Source organism: Hyperoodon ampullatus (assembly GCF_949752795.1).
Source record: "Hyperoodon ampullatus genome assembly, chromosome: 9".
Lineage (NCBI taxonomy): Eukaryota > Metazoa > Chordata > Mammalia > Artiodactyla > Ziphiidae > Hyperoodon > Hyperoodon ampullatus.
In genome coordinates, this window is record NC_136922.1 from 51,455,107 (window position 1) to 51,473,381 (window position 18,275).

Sequence of the window (18,275 nt, forward strand, 5' to 3'; positions counted from 1 at the left end):
TAATGGGTGGAGTTTTGTTCCTGTCTTACTAGTTGTTTGTCATGGGGCGTCCAGCACTGCATCTTGCTTGCCATTAAGTGGAGCTGGGTCTTAGCATTCAGAGATCTCTGGGAGAGCTCTCATCAACTGATATTACTTGGGGCTGGGAGGTCTCTGGTGGTCCAATGTCCTGAACTTGGCTCTCCCACCTCCGAGGCTCTGGCCTGACACTAGGCTGGATCACCAAGACCCTGGAGTGTTTGCTGAGGACACAGTGGGGTTTGATGCACTGAGATTTGAGGTAGATTTTCCAAAAATTTTCACTGTCTTGCCTTGTCCTGCTAGTGTTGGAGGGTCTCCTGCAGAGGGGGGGTGGCTGTGGTTCACCACATGGACGAGGACACTGGCAGCAGAAGTTCTGGGAATTACTCCTTTGTGTGAGCCCTCCCAGAGTCCCGTGCAAAAGCTTTTAAGTATAATTAGGTCCCATTTGGTTATTTTTGCTTTTGTTTTTTTGTTTTAGGAGAGAGATCCAAAAAAACATTGCTACAATTTATGTCAGTGTTCTGCCTATGTTTTCTTCTTGGAGATTTACAGTTTCCAGTCTTACATTCAGGTCCTTAATCCATTTTGAGTTTATTTTTGTATATGGTGTGAGGGAGTGTTCTAATTTAATTCTTTTACATGTAGCTATCCAGTTTTCCCAGCAGCACTTATTGAACAGACTGTCTTTTCTCTGATGTATAGTCTTTCCTCCATTGTTGTAGATCAAATGACTGTAAGTGCATGGGTATATTCCTGGGCTCTCTATTCTGTTCCATTGAGCTATATGTCTGTTTATGTACCCGTACCATTACTTTACTTTAATTAATTTACTTTAATTACTTTCCAAAGGTAGCTGTCATCATTTTTCCCATCCATGCATGAATATGACATGCCTCATTTCCAGAAGTAGAAAGTACCACAGTAAAGAAAACTGGCATTAATGGATTTACAGGCAAAAACATCTGATCTTTGTTAAACATCCAGCTTACCTGGATGTGTGTGTACTTAGGGAAGAATAACCTACTAGCCATAAATTCAATGTGCAATAACACCTATCTGATCATTTTACAGAGGTGTTAGTTAATCCAGTAATTTGGTCTGGTTAAGAATGTTTCTATATATTAATTTGATAATTGAAAAGAAAATCCATTAGTAGACAAGAAGAGGAAAATAAACTGCAATATTCCTGGGAGAGGTAATAACTTTTGAGGGAGAGGAATATATCTTATGATAGAGAGGAAGGAGGATTGCGTGAAAAGAAGGTTTGGACTACCTGAATTAACTTAAGAGGTAACTGGATGGGAGAAGAGAGGATTCATTGGACAAAAGCTGTTGGAAGCCATCCTGGAGCCATTGCACCATGACAAAGTCATGAAGCAACGGAAGGCGAAACTGCAAGGCAGCGCCGTGCCAGGAAGGTGGACTACAGCTCTGTTGTTATGTTTTATGATAATAAATTTACACATAGGGGCAATTTTGGGGGGATGTTGCTCCACGTGAAAGAAAAATTCCTCTAGGACTCCGCCTCCTGAAACTACCACAGAATGGGAAGTAGCCACTAAAGCACCAGGGAAATAGGTAAAGAATTAAGAGCCTGGAACTAAGGGAATGTTTTTATGAAAAACACACTCTAGTATGGAGTTATGGCCATGGGCCGGAGTTTCTGATGACATAGGAAATTTATGGTTCTATTATAAAGGAAGATTAATTATAGAAAAGCAAATGACTAGAGCAGAATTGGTTGCTAGGGTAGGGAGAAAACACTGTCTCAGTTGAAGGAAACAACGAGATAGGGCATGCAGGGTATATTGTAAATATTTTCATGGAACCATTGTAAAAGGTTGCCCATGCAAGAAGAGAAATAGGAACAAGTAGCTCCAACTTTTACAATTAAAATAATCATATAACTGCTTGGCTTGGTTACTAAGAAATAACCTGTGATTAATGGGAACTTGGGGAAGTATTTTAATAGGACATCTAGAAACTAGGGGGTATTTTTTTAAAAAAAATCTTTATAGAATATTTTGAGGTTTGATTGTGCTAAGATTGTTTGGCCACGTACCTGGTAATGTAATCAACTACAATATATAAACCTGTGATTGTAAACAATAGAAGAAGAATAAAGACATGAGAAAGAGAAACATGCAATGCTGATACTTTAAGAAGTGTAATAGAATTATTTCCTTCACCGACGCTATCCATCCCTCAGGTATCCCTGGACTCGCTGGAGCTGGACTCCGGCAAAAAGCATATTAAGTCTGGGCACTCTCTATTTGGCCATATTGACAAAGTTTATACCTAGTTCCTCAGGTCAATTCAAAAGATGTGATGCTCCCACATAAAACAGACACAGAAAGCTGAGGGCAATTTCTCAGCAGTCTAAATGCATGAGTTCATTTCTAATAATCAGTGTTTGATTTAATGGCATCAAACAGGCAACTCATGGGGTTATGGATAAAAAAACTCACTGTCAACATATAACTTTGCCAGAACTCTTGTCTCTTAAGGTGTCTATAAAGTATTGGATTATTTCTGTATGAAAGAGTGGTCTTAATATTGTACATCATCCATATGTCAATTAAAAAAAATATATATATATATATACACACACACACAGCTTAAAAAAAAAAAAAGTGTCCCAAGGAGCTTTTCAATGTGTGTGTAGCTCATCATAACTCTAATAAAACTTGTATCTGATTCTTCTCCTCTAAAACTGACCCCTGAGTTTGTCCTCCTGGCTAAGCTGTGGTATGCTAATCTAATCAATTTTATTTTACCTCTGATTTATCCTGGTCCACATTTTTCAAAAGAATCCATCATAGAAATTATTATCTGTGAAACTGGGAGGAAGATACAATTTTGAGCCTTATTGAATTTATGTCATTTACCTTTGCTAAATATTGCAACAAGAGGACATGGAAGTCAAATTAATTTTTTACTACTCAACTAATGAAAATCACCTGTGATAAGAACTGGTGCTCCTGAATTTTATTTTAATTAAAAGTTAATATAAAGTTTTTCAAGTCCAAATAAAAATCATTTCAATAATGTTGTGTACAAATTTATATTAGAGTCTATCTCCACTGATTGTGTCAAGGATTGGCTTTGAGTTTTTAAAAAATAAGCTAGCAATAACTAGTTGATTTTGGTCTTTTTTTCTCCCTTAGGAGAGCCATACCTGACCGAAGAGGATAATTTGTATTCCCCTTTTAATTTCTGGTTCAGTTCAGTTTAACCAATAATTACTTAGCCTCTATTATGTACCACTTGCACTAGTGCTGGGGAGGCTAAAGGCACATTAGACATGACCCACATCTTTGAAGAACTTCCAGGAGATAGTCACAGAGATTTTTAAAAAATTATAGTATATTATAGTGACTAGTTAGGATATAATAGGCATAAAATAAATACATTTTGATTGACAGATTAGAAGTATGTTCAGGATTTCAGGGAAATCTTTCAATGCAAAGGTTCCTACCTGCACCTTGGGCTTCCTGAAGGAAATAATAGCAGACATGAAGGATAGAAAGCTAGGTGAAGGAAGGTAGGAAGTACATACAAGGCAGTGTTCATTGAACTGTGAAATTCCTGTAGGTTTACTAGAAGCATTCTGGCATTTTGGGGGCTTAAAGTGGTAGGTGATAAGTGATCAGACGGAATGAAACTGATCTTTGATTTATTATTAACAAGATTTGAATTTACTCTGTAGGAAATGAGTTACCTTGGGAAGGTTGAAAGCTTGAGAATAACATTCTTATGTTTATTATTAATACTCAGTGATTAAAATATTTAGGAGGGTAGAGTTGAGACTGGTAGCAAGGAATCTTCTTAGGATGCTAGCACAGTTAGTTGACCCTTGAACAATGCGGCGGTTAGGGGCGCCTACCTTCAATGTAGTCACAAACCTGAGTATAACCCATAGTCAACCTTCTCTATGCGTGGTTCCTCCATATCTGCAGTTCCACATACATGAAGTCAACCAACCCTGACCCTGCAGGACTGCAGTATTTATTATTGAAAAAATATATGCGTATAAATGGACCACAGATTTCAAACCCATGTTGTTCAAGGGTTAACTGTAAATTAATTCCAAGTGGGGGAAGATAAAAGTGTGAGCAAGTCCTATTTATCAAGGGATTTGAAAACTGAAAAGATCATGTCCCATTTTTACCTATGCAGAAATGCATGTTTCCTGATAACCATGGGGATATATTGGGTCATGTAAGAAACCCAGCTGTTCTTGTTGAACAGGGGCTGAAACTGTTCAAGCCACAGAGGCTAGAACTGAAGATGTCTACAATGACTTAGGAACTTATCATAATCTCAGGTTGATTTCAACTAAACTACTCCTTCTTGGGTGATTACAGGACCAAAACTTGCAGGTCATAATGGGTTTTACAAAAGTGACTTAAGCATCATTTGAGAATAAAGATTGCTGATTTACATCTAGAGAGAAGTTCTAGAACTCAGAGAAGAGAGAGGCGTTAAGATTCAGGTGTTATAACACTAGCAGTGTCATATGTGGATTATGTTTATCACTCCCACCAAAGACTTCATTTTATTTCCCAAAGTAGCATATCACAGAAGAGGAAGTATAAAAATAATTAAAGCATAATTTGAGTACTAATTGGTCACATTAAATAAAAGCACTCAGCATAACTCCTGTTGAAACAGGATGCAATGGCACTATTAATAATGCAAGTCTAAAAATATTTTTTTCTTTTGAAATCTTCTTATTAAACTATTAAACTCGAGACAGCAACAATAACACATGGATCAAAAATTCACGGTACAATTTATTACACAAACCCATCCTCCTTAAAATGGAAGGTACTGATACAGGAAAAATATCTCCCCACATATTTCCACATATTTTGAATTGCTTAAGGTTTCCACACAGAAGGTAAAATAGAGGGGGGAAAATCACTTTTATTTAAAAATTTAGTTCAACAAACATTAACCAAATGCCTACTATTTGCAAAGTCCAGTGCTAGTATTGTAAGAACTAAAGCGTCTTCATGAATCCTACCATCCTGTTGAAGAATAAGACAGGGAATTAAATTGTCATAAAAAAGTACGGTAAGCACTATGAAAATTACAGCCCCCCTCCACCTAACGTGTCCCCCGCACCAACACACACACACACAAAGAAACAAGTTAAGTAGAGGTAATGCCCTGTGTTTGTTATCACATACTAACAGAGGAGTTCACAGGTAGTGATGTCATTATATTTCTTTAGATCTCAGAAACGTACCTTCTAGGAATTAGTAGGAAGGCATATAATTAACAAAAAAAGCAATACCTTTCCAATAGGTAAATCATATTTCTTTGAAGTTAAACCTATATTTGGAAGTTTATCACCTAGACCTTTTGCAGGGTTTCAGGGTGAGAATCTAAGCAATTTTTACCTTAGGATTCAGATAGATCTGTACTTGTATGAGCTTTGGTCTGATGGACCAGCCTACCAGGAGTCTAAGGATAGAGAGATGCCAAGAAGGGCAAGTGTGGTTAATGACAGTGTTTTTCTATCTGAGAGAGAAAAGTTTTCAAGACACCTGGGAATGTTATCTGAAATATCTAGGACATTAACAGATGGAATAACAATGGCAGAGATTTAATTATTAGATGCTTCAGGAATCGAAGTGTAGATGGAATTTTATACTGCATGGTTTTGAAAATGGTCTCCTTGAGAGGACTAAACTGACAACAAAATATAATTCAGGTTTCTAACACTTATGGTAAGCTTTGTTCCTTAAAAACATATTTGCAATGCTGTGAGAGTTTTCATGTGACCTACCCATTTAAGGAACGTATTTCACATAGCTTTTGAACTTGAAAGTTGATTACGGATTGAGTAATCAGAGTGATAAGGACCTTTAAATAAATTCCACTTAGGATTATAGTCAATTAAAACCCATCTCCCAGACACAATTTTACATTGATTTAAGAGGATATGAAGCACTACTTTGGAGGGAGATCTGATAGTTTCTTTTTCCTTTGAATCTTCAAAAAAATTCAAAATACTTCAAGCATAATAAATGAATAATTTAGAAGACCCAAATCTGGACTTTTAATATGTGTTAGTGGAAGAAATGAGAACTACTTCAGACATAAAGTGTTTGAACAACAGTTTGTGAATCAGTGGAATTAAGTGCTATTAGAATTAGATATGTCTAAGAGATTTTTCTTTTTTTTTTTTTTTTTTACCATTCATTGAAACAGCTTTTAAACTACGAAGCAGAGTTTTGAAGAAGAATTTTTCATTTGAAAAATGAAAAAAAAATAACAGAAAGTACTCAGAGATAATCTCATTTATTTCCAAAGAGAGATCTAGTATCTCTAACCCTAGCAGGGACAGTGTGATTTGGTAAGAAACACACAAGTCTTTCGAAATAACTAGGCGTGAACCCTGGCTCTTCTGCTGCTTGAATTTGAGCAAAAGTATTATATTCTCTGAACCTTGGTTTGCTTGCCTATAAAATGTAGATAAGTGTCTTTTCAGAGAAGATATTTAAATATCAAACGAGATATACTATGAGAAAGTAGTCTTTAAAGTCAGAAACCCCATAAAATTCATATATTCATTTAGCCAATGTTTGCACAGTACGCTATGCTATGGACCCTATGACATGAGCTGGACTAGGTACCATGTATGCTTCTCCATATGGACTACAGTGGTGAATATTGATTATGTGAGTTATTATCTTTAAAAGTTGGCTTGTTAAAATTCCACAATGTAAAAAAAAATAAAATGTCTTACTTTTCAGGGTGAGTTGTCATGTAAAGTTTTGCTCTCATCCTTCTATTTCCCTTCGGAAGGTATAAATGCCCAGTTGGCCTCTGAGGTGGTCCAGTGATCCACCATAGCATCTTCCACAGCATGTTACCTAAACTCCCCTAAGCTTATACGGTCTACAACTTTCCTTGGCAATTCACTCCATTAACAACAGTTGTGTCCAGAAATCCCTCTGTAATGGAGTCTGACTTCAATTTTGATGTTTAACTGCTGAGAACTTTTAAAACTCACCATTCCTCTTTTATTCCTGCCTCACACCTTGGCAAGCTAATAAGAAAGCCTAGGTGCTCCCTCCTCTGGAAGAAGGTTCAAACCACAAAAGCCCCTTCCTGTCATCCCTTAAACATCATTAAAACCCCAAAGCAGTCTCTTTTCTCTGTTCTCTCAAGCCACTTTCGGACCTGTTTGGGAAGCCTGCTGTCCTCTTTCCAGAAAGTCGCATTGTGTAAATAATAAACCTTTCTCATACCCTCTTGGTGTGTGCCTGGAGTCTTCAGACTTGACATCCAAAACAAATTTTGGTGGGGGCCCGTTCTGTGTCTGTGTATGGTCCCTGTCTCTGCAGAATGACCACTGTTGGCTCTAAGAGTGGAGTGCCGAGACAAAGATCACCATCACTTGGGTGGGGTGAGGTGGGGGGTGGGGGAGAGGTGTTCCTTCTTTTTCTTTGGCTTGCTCACTGGCTCTGCTGCCTAGATAGCAGGCATGCACTTTGAGCTGCTGCCTGCTGGCTAGCCTGCAATTTGAGCTGTGCTACTTTGTGCTACAGTTGCTGAGTTCTACTGAGCTTCTGTTATAGTTCTAACTAATCTAAGTCAGAAGTTTCAATAATTAATTGGCTTTCAGGGAAAGAAGTATGGAATTCAGGTCCTCATTAAAGCAGCCCTGGGTCATGTGTCTCATATGCCCAGACCCATCTGTGTGTCTTAGATTAAATCATGTGTGTCAGTTCACACATAAGCTGTTACTGACCCTAGATTCAGAGAATGATTCTTGCCCTGTGACCAACTGTGACCTGGTTTGTTTCATTCAGGTGTACGCCCTCATTCTATAGAGCATTCAGGGGAAAGATTACACCCTATGTAATAAATGTGGGTTCATTGGGTGGTAACACATAGAGGAAGAACAGTCACTCACTATGTGAATAGCAGTCATTATTTGAAAATTTGAATTGTGGAATTCCACGCTCCTAAAAGCAGGTGGCTCATTAGGACCCTACAAAATGCCTTTGCTGGTGCTGCTACTGTTGTACTTATGTCTCTGCTGCCAAAAAAGATGCTGATCATCAGAAGTACAGGGAAAAATACCCATGGCATTCCTGTAGTACAATCAAGGATTAATTCAACTGTTGCCAGAGGGGAGGTCCTTAACCCTGATGATACTGATTTGAGGCTCTCTGGAGCAAGGAGTATATAAATATGACCAGGGTAGAGAGGAACCCAGTAACCACACACACACACACACACACATACACACACACACACACAGAGGCACACACAAAGCAAGCAAGCAAGAAACCTGGATACAAAGGGAGGAAACATAAAAATGAATAAAAAAGAGGTTCACAGTTTGATCCAACTGGAAATCCAAAAGTTACTAAAATAATTTACACAGCATAAGAAAAAAAAAGGGTGCTGACTGGGTGTTGTGCCTCTACAGCAAAGGTTCTCAATTAACTTTAACATCTGCTGAAATGCACAAACTGGCAAAACTTCATGGTCTTTCATCATATGGAGGCTCAATTTACAGTTACACTGGGGAATCCCACTAAACTGAAACAAAGTACACCCCCTAAGATCTCAGAGGAGTTATTGAACATAAAGTAGAGGACATGTGCTTCATTTTAGCCATTGGAACTACTGCCTTACCTAAATTCCCCATATTCATAGCAACTATTGCCCTAAAATATTCTATAATGAGCATAAATGCCCTGACTTAATGAACAGTAAATTAAAATTAAACTGTCTTTGCACTTACAAATTAATTTGACAAAATGGGACCACATGGACCCTTCTCTCTAGTTAAAATAGTTAATACAGCTCAAGGGTAAACCAGAACCGGCGACTTCCAGGATTGATCCCCATTATAAAAGACCTATTTAGGAAACAGTGGTTATTCGCACTGTTTCTCCATTTAGTAGTTTAATTTCGCATCCTCTTATACTTGGAAAGAATGAATGGCATCACAAAGTAGATTACCACAAACTTGATGCCTTGGTCTCATGCATTAAGGTTTCCATACCCAATAATACTGAAATTATTGACTCCACACAAACAGCAACTGGTGAATATTTCACTATTGTAGATTACAGCAAAAAGCTTTAGAATCTATCCAAATTGTGACACAGCAGGCACTCTTGTAAGTGTTCCCAGAGAATCCTTTACTGTAAAGGCTTTAGTAACTTCCTCTCATGTCTTTTGGCGTTTCTGGACCACCTATAATGGTCATAAGTTGTTCACAGGCTTCAGGAAAAACTGCCCTCCTTCATCCCATGTTATATGTCATTATTGTGGCAATTTCTGGACACACACTGGGCATGTGACCTGATCCTCCATACCCACCTACCTAAATTGTTGGGTCATGGAAGCAGCAACTCTCAAGCTCAGCATGACTACTGAGACTGCTTGTTATGGGACAGAGCCAAACCTGGGCCCTCTGACTTATCCCACGTTTAGGAGTGGTTGCCCTCTTCTGTCATATGTCTTTTGCTATATATCAGAGTGCTAGAGAATGTAACTCCTCTCCATGTTCCTCTGGCTACCTGAGCTCCTTGGAATCAACTAAATGAACAGCAAAGGGAATTTGTAAACTTTATGGATGACATTATCACTGTCACAAATGATGGAGCTCACTGGAGAGCAGCTGCTTTCCATCCCTTAACCAGGATGTCCTTGATGAAGGACAGGACACAAGGGTCAACACAATTGGTAAAACTTCAGGCACTGAAGCATCAGATGTCAGGCATCTTAGCACTGGATGCCTTGGCCAGCAATCAGCCCTATCTGTACAATATTAGTCTCTTGAGCCATTGCAAATGATCTGGCTGTTTGATCCACCCAATGGCCACAACAACAATCCTTTACGCGTTATTGCCCACTTATGGGTAAAGAATTCTGATAATTTCTTGCCTCACAGATACTCAAAACATAAATCAAGGTCACACGTGTCTCCATACAAACTAAAGTACAGCCCAAGTCCTCACCAAGATGCTCCTGATTCTCTTCAGAGTTCCAGATTTTATTGATAGTGACCAAGGCTTTTATTTTACTTTTCAGAATATATAATGCCTTTGAAGAAGACATTTTTTCTTTCTCTTGTCAGTCTCATACAATATAGGCCTCATAGAGTGCAATAATGGCTTACTTAAATAAGTTCAAATTCAATTACATGAACATGGCACGTTTCAGGCATCAGTCAAACATCAGGAGGTGGATTATAGCAAAAAAATTGACTCCAGTTTTGGATGTTTTGATTGTTGAAAGCTTTTGAGCCTCACTACTGCTTCTTCCCCTTTGTCTTACACCTGGACAAGCTTATAAGGAAGCCCAGGTGCTCCCTTCTTTGGCACTGACAGGAAATTCATGCCCTTTTTCGCAAGGGAACCCTTACTGCAGCCCCGGTCCCTCTCCCGACCATAAAAATCCCAAGCCCACATAATACTTTGCCTGTATCAAAATTTTCTTTACCAATGCAAAATAGAGAAATGCAAACCTTAACAAATTTTGTTTTTTCTTGACCTTTCTATTAAAAGTAATACACAGATGGAATGTTTCTATTTCCTGCCCCCCAGACAGGACCTATGTCCCCAAAAGCTAAAAAGTATTTATCCCTTTGTTGTTCGATGAGACCATATCATCTCATCTCACTTGTTAAAAGAATACCTGGTGTAATGGTACATAATTAGTCTGAGGGCACCCATGGCAGACTGTGTTTGGGTATATACAATGACATTCTTTGGATTTCCCTCAAGAACACTGCTAGGTTACCAGAGTCTTTATCTTTTCCTGGCTTTGCCTGTGATTGCCCCTCTTCTTCAATTCCAATTATATTTATATTGTTTCCGTATAAATATCCCAAAACTTAGTGGCTTGAAACAACCACCATTTTATTTGCTCATGATTCTGTGGGACACGAATTTGGACAGAGGATGATGGGAATGGCTCAGCTCATCTTTGCAGCACACGGGACCAGCTGGTGCAGCTCAAGTGATTGGGGACTGATTACGTCAGTTCCACTAAGGTCATATGCCATGGGCCTCTGTTCTTACTGTTGACTGGTCACCTCATCTTTCATCCATGTGGACTCTTCACATGATCAGCTTGACCTTCCTCAGTGCATAGTGTTCTCAAGGTAGCCGAACTTCTTACACGGCAGCTGGTTCCTCTTAAAATGCAAAAGTGCAAAGTGCAAAAGCAAAAATTTCTGGGTTTTCCTAAGGCTTCAGGCAAGAACCGGCACAGTGTTACTCCTACTACATTTTATTAATTAAAGCAGATTCAGAGCCAGCCCAGATTTAGAGGGGAAACTTCACAAGGATGGGGTACTGGGAGGCTAGTTAATTAGCTGATAACCAAAGTAACAGTACCCGCCAAAGCACTATTTCCAGAGCTCCTACATTCTCCACACAAACTAGCCTGACTCCTGGCAAATTGGACGTGTTTTGGCCACAATATTTGTGAATAGCATAATTCTGTAGTGGTAGACACCATAAAGTACCACACTTAAGATCAAGTGTGCTAGAGAATATGAAAAATATTGGCTAAAAAACAGAGAAAACAGGAAAGCAGAGCTCAGATTGCCTTTCTCTTAATAAGACTGTGAGGTTGAACAACTATGAGTAGTTTTCCAAAATCTAACTGGCCCAAGGTCTCATTTCTATCATATTATAATATCTTAAGCTCACTGTATTTTAACAGAATATATTGTGAGAAATAATAGCTACCATTGAACTCTATGGGGTTTTCTATTTTATATCAGTTTTGTTTATCTTTTATAAGTATTTAAACAGTGTCTGCTTAAAACTTATGTGGGGGAGGGAGAGAGCAAGAAAAAGGGGGCACTCATATGTGCATAGATTATAAAGAGAGGGGAAGCAAAGTGATCGAGTGAAAATGAAATGAATTGCCGAGTGTTCATTTAGATAACAAGCAGGATAGTGTTATTTACTGTTCTGCTCCATTACTGACATTTTCTTTCACACCACAGGTTGCCATGACCCCTCATTTTATAGCATTTCATGATTGGAATTCTGCCACATGACATTTCACTAACCACATTTCACTGAACATCTCTTAACCCTTGACATTTGGGCACTGATGATATATTTGAACCTGAAATCCTTTTCTAAGAGCAAGTAATGTTTTAGAGTCAATGAAAGGGATGGACATGTCCACTCTATTTTAAAAAGACATTTTCAATATGTAAGATTTTCTATTAATATTCTTTAGATGCAAGTTAAAAATATGATTTTCCACTCTATCATGATTTTCTTAGCATATGTTATAATCTTTAGTAACTACTAAAAGCTGTTCAGAAGAAATATCTTTTCTTTTAAGAACTATAGGTAGCTTATTATTTTTTAACTGTTCTTTGCTCATCAGAGTCTACTTGCCAAATAGACTTTTTCCCAGCTTTACTGAGGTATAAAATTATATATATTTAAGATATACAACTTAATGATTTGAAATACATGTACATTATGAAATAATCAAAGCTATTTAGCATATCCATCACCTCATAAAGTTGCTATTTTCTTTTCCTTTCTTTCTTTTTTTTTAATGTTGAGAATACTTAAGATACACCCTCTTAGCAAATTTCAAGTACACAATACAGTATTGTTAACTTTAGTTACACTGTTCGTTATACATTAGATCTCTGGAACTTACCAAATAGACTCTGATTCAGAATTTTTATTTGTAAATTTCCATTGTGTTCTACAATTTTTAAAAAGCTGAATTACAGGGCTTCCCTGGTGGCGCAGTGGTTGAGAGTCCGCCTGCTGATGCAGGGGACACGGGTTCGTGCCCCGGTCTGGGAAGATCCCACATGCCGCGGAGCGGCTGGGCCCGTGAGCCATGGCCACTGAGCCTGTGCTCCGGAGCCTGTGCTCCGCAGGGGGAGAGGCCACAGCAGTGGGAGGCCCGCCTACCGCAAAAAAAAAAAAAAAAAAAAAAAAAGCTGAATTACAATTTAATTTTATTAAACTTTTAATTTTCCTGTTGAATTTCTATGTAATCTTTAGAAATCCAATTAACTTTCATGTCTTCCTCAAATAGCTGACAATACTTGATAGCCAACTATATCAGAAATTGGCAAACTATAGTTCATGGGCCAGTTATGACCCATTGCCTGTTCTTGTAAATAAAGTTTTATTGGAATATAGCTATGCAATTCATTTATGTATTATCAATATCTACTTTTGCTTTCCAACGGCAGAACTGAGTGGTTGCAAAAAACAGTGTAGGCTGCAAAGTCTAAAATATTTACTATCTGGCCCTTTACAGAAAAAGTTTGCTGAACATGAGAATATTGTATAACTTAATAAGACAGCATTTTGAAATATTTTGACTAACTTCTGAAAAACAATAATAGTTCTCTATCTCAAAATGAGATCAGATATACACAAACTTCTTGACACCTACAGAAATTTACCTGTTCTTCTCTGTCACCCACTTTTGTATTTTATTTTCCTTTCTCTTCCTCTGTGCAATCTCATTGATTCTTCTCTTTAGTTGCACTTCTTTTAATGTTTCTCAAAATGTGATCCTGGACCACCTCAAGATCCCCCAGTCCTCGTAAAAAGACAGATTATTGAGTCCCACGTCAGACCAGCTGATGATTCTTCAGCTTTCTAAAGGCATTTAGGGTAGGCATTCCCATTCCACTATACTTCCCACTGGTCAACACAGATGGCAGGTTTATAGTAACCTCTAACTCCTTTCGTGATTCACTATCAGAATCAGTTAATAGTTTTTGATATCACTAGAAAGCTTGGGGGATCATCTGTCTAAAAGCAAATGCTGTTCTTACTCTTGCAATTTAGCTTTACCAGAAACAAAATGGGTATCTTGATCACTCTCTGACTTTTGTCCCTACTTCTCAGTTGAGTTGAACTCCAAACATAAGGGGTGAGTGATAATCACACTAAGCCAGACAGATGCCATCTGCAAGGAACTTGTGCTGGGACACAAGGACTCTAATTAGTCTCTTCGGAGCACATGGCTTTGAAATTTAGGCCAAGCCAAATGGAACAATCCCAGTTGAAATGGATTAGCTTTTAAACATAAGTTAGTAAACAGATTAGCACAGAACTACAGATACATAAAATACCAGAAATTTTATTACATAAATGTATTCAGAAATATTCGCTATAATTGAAAAATCTTAATGAGAGAGAGACAGAAATGTATCTGTGTGTAGAGAGAAGGTTGAAGACCGGAGCAGAGAAACTATGGCATAGAAATGGAAGGGATGGTTATGATTAATAAAAGAGTCTAGTTTTTGCTCCAGAAACTTATTAGGCCCAGTTATAGCCCTTGAGATATGTAAAATATCCATGTATCCATATAATAAATTTCCATATTGATCTTAATCGGTTAAAAAAAAAGCAGGGGTGGGGGAATTTGGTGAAGGGGGTCAAAAGGTACAAACTTCCAGTTATAAGATAAATAAGTACTAGGAATGTAATGTACAACATGATGACTGTAGTTAACAATGCTTTATGGCATATTTGCAAGTTGCTGAGACAGTAAATCCTAAAAGTTCTCACTACAAGAAAAAAACATAACTTTTTTTGTAACTATATGAGTTGATGGATGCTAACTGAACTTATTGTGGTAATCATTTCACTATACATATATATGTTAAGTTATTATGCTGTACACCTTAAACTTACACTGTGTTGTATGTCAATTATATATCAATAAAATTAGGGGGGAAAAGAAAATGTTATTGATTTGAACCAGACTGTTCACATAAGAGAAGAACTTACATGGTTTCAACAAACTTCTTGACATTTGGTAGTTGTATTAGTTATCATTTCTGCATAGTACAAATTACCTCTAGAATTTAGCAGCTTAAGATAACCAACATTATGTTGGGAAAGCTGGCACGGCTTATCTGGATGCCTCTGGCTCAGGGTCTCTCAGAAGGCTGCAATCAAGCTTCTGGCCAGGATGACAGTCATCATAAGGCTTATTTCCAAGTGTACTCATGTGGCAGTTAGAAGGCTTCAGTCCTCCGGGAAAGCTCACAGCATGGCAGGTGACTTCACTCAGAGCAAGCAAGCAAGAGAGCAGGAGAGGCCATCACAGATGCCACATTTCAAGCTGCCCTCATGGAAAAACCCATACAGGAAGGAACTAATGTCAAGGGCCAGCAGTCTGTGAAGCCACGTGAGGGCTCTTGGAAGCTTACTCCCTTTGAACCTTGTGATGAATGTAGCCCCTGCCAACACTGCAGCCTTGTGAAAGACATGGAGCTAAGAAATGCTCCAGAGAACCTATTTAATACAAACATCATCCAAAGAAAGTTTGTGTTGCTATATCAAATATCAAACAAAAAGGGCGGTAAGGCAAAAAATATAACCATAAATTAAGAGAGGCCTATCATAATACAATAAGGCTTAATTCACCAGGAAGATAAATAATTCCAAATTTTCATGCACCTAACTTACATAGCCTCATTAAATGTAAAGCAAAATTTAATACAAGTAAAAAGAAGGACAGACAAATGTGCAGTTATAATGGGTCAAATTTACATACTTTTATCAGTAATTGATTGAGCAGACCAAAAATTAGCAAAGACATAAAAATTTTAAACCATGCCATTAGCAAAACTCACCTAATGGAAATGTAGAGAATAGCTCATAGGACAGTCATTCTTTCCAGGTACAGAAAGAACATTTTAAAAATTCACCATATGCTGTGCCATAATGTTAGTCTGAACAGATTTCAAAGGTCGAAAGAAAACAAAAATATGTATCTATTTCTATCTCAGGTCAATTACAGTATAAATGGAAAAAACCCAATACTTTGTACTTACCATTATGGATTTCACATTCTAGAATACTATATAGTTATTTATTTATTTTCTCTATTGTCTACTTTACATTTCCCTCCACTACAGAACAGAAATTTTTAACTTTTGGGTTTTTGTTTGCTTGCTTTTTGTTTTCGCTGATGCATCCATCTCCAAGCACCTACAACAGTGTCTGGAACATAGTGATATTCAATATATATTTGTTTGTGTTGATGTTGTTGATTGTTAGGGTCCAAAAGAGAAGTTATATGTCACCTAGAAGAACTCCCCCCCCCATTTTTGTTTTTTTGAGTTATGGCTCAGCAACTCGTAACTGTGTGACTAAAGCAGGGGTAGTGAGGAAGGAATATGGTCTTCCAGGGATAGTTGTAGAAAGGGGAGAGGCTGAGGAGATGGCTGCGGAATACTGATGGAGGCTGATGCAAAATTAGCACTGAGGCACTGAGGGTAACACTGAGAACAACATTGTTCAGGTGAGGGTGGGGACGATTGCTGAACAATTGCTTAAATAGTTAAAGGAGCATTAGTAAAAGTAGAGATTACACTCAATTATACATGATGTTTTCTTTGCATAGTTATTCTAATTTCTTTGTTCAGCTGTGTCTAACATACTGGTAAACTTCCATCAAGTCCTTAATTTTATATTTTCAATTTTTCAATTTTTCAGTTTTAGAATTGCCACTTGCTTCTTTTTTAGAGTTTCCAATTTTATGCATGAATTTCCTATTTTGTGTTTTATTTCCTTACACATATTAAGCAAAGTTAATTTAGATGGTATCTGATAACTATTATCTGAATCTCTTTTGATTCTGTTTCTATTGTCTTTTATCCTGTTTTTTTTAAATTACATTGGTTAGTTTTTACTGAGTGCGAAACATAAACAAAATGTTTTGAAGATAATTTGAAACCTGATATGATATTATATTCCTCCAGACAGACATAAATTCACTTCGGCAGATAATTATAGACACTAGCTATCCTGGAATTTCATAATTCAATTACAGATTAGACAATTTGTATCTGGCTTTCAAACTTGAAGAGGAAGGTTCTACTTTACTTTCATTCTTATTTTTAGGCTAGAGGTTTCAAGGTCCCCACTCAAACTTGGAGGTTTAATACTTCCCTTCCTTAGTGATCCTGAATTCCAAATGTTTTTCTTAGTCCAGTAAGTCCTATTCAAAGTCCTTTTCATCTTCCTCTACCTCCTTTCTACTTCTACTGCAATCAAATAATGCTCCTTGGGGAAAAGTGTCCCCAAATGCCAAATTCATCTCTGGATTTTCTTCTTTGCCCTGATGTTTGCTCCATAATTCTCCCCTGCCTTAGCAGCCTTCAGATACCTTCACATAGGATTTTTTAAAAATAATTTGACCAGCTTTATAAATTGTTCTCAGTGGAAGGACTGGCACAAATGGCAAATTCTGCCATTGTCAGAAGTGGAACCACATTTACTTGACCTTCTGGCACAATATAATTTCAAGGTTCTGGCACAAACTCATGGAAATTACTGTGAATAAAATCACAATTATTACTTTATATTAGACTCTTGTCTATTCTGATAGGTTGTTACTCAGAGAAGACAATTTTAATTATACAATAAAACATAAGACAGCTTCACACATGGAAGAACTTTTCAAACCTCTCATAATTGACTAAGTTATCTTAGGGCATCTAGAGTGGAGACTTGGTATTAAAAGAATATTAAGAAGTCTAGTCAGAAAAGGTTTAAGAATAAAATAAGGGGAATTCATGCAGAATTTTTCATCTATCCAATTAGCAGAAATTATTTCAATGATCACTTCCCATGCCAGCAAGGTCTCAAAACAACCTGCCTATACTATAATGGTAGAAGTATAAATTGATATTACCAATTCTAGCAAGCAATCAAGAGTTCTTCTAAATGTTTATACTCTCTAACCAATTAATTCCACTTTTAGGAATTTACCTTAAGGAAAGAATGAGGAATGCACACAAATATTTCTATGCATGGATATTCATCACAGCAATATTTGTAATACTGAAAAAAATGAATACAACCTAACAAAAGGGGAATGGATAAATTATTTATGATCCACTTATATGACTGAATGTTATATAGTTATCTTATCTTCAAAAATACTCACTGAAATATTAGCCGATGAAATGATGTTCTCTAGACTTTGCTTCAGATAAATAATCCAGGGAGGGAGACAGTAGAGTTATACATGAAATGAGATTGGCTGGTTGAGAAATACTGAAGCTGGTTGATGGATTCACAGGGTTGGCTAAACTATTCAGTATAGTTTGAAATTTTTCGAAATAAAGTAAAAAAATACATGGGGAAAAATGTCCCGTGTGCGCTTTTTTTAAAAAAAAAAAGTCTAGTCTTGACCACGTGTCTTCCATTTATTCTTCCTCTTCTCTCTCAGTTCAAATA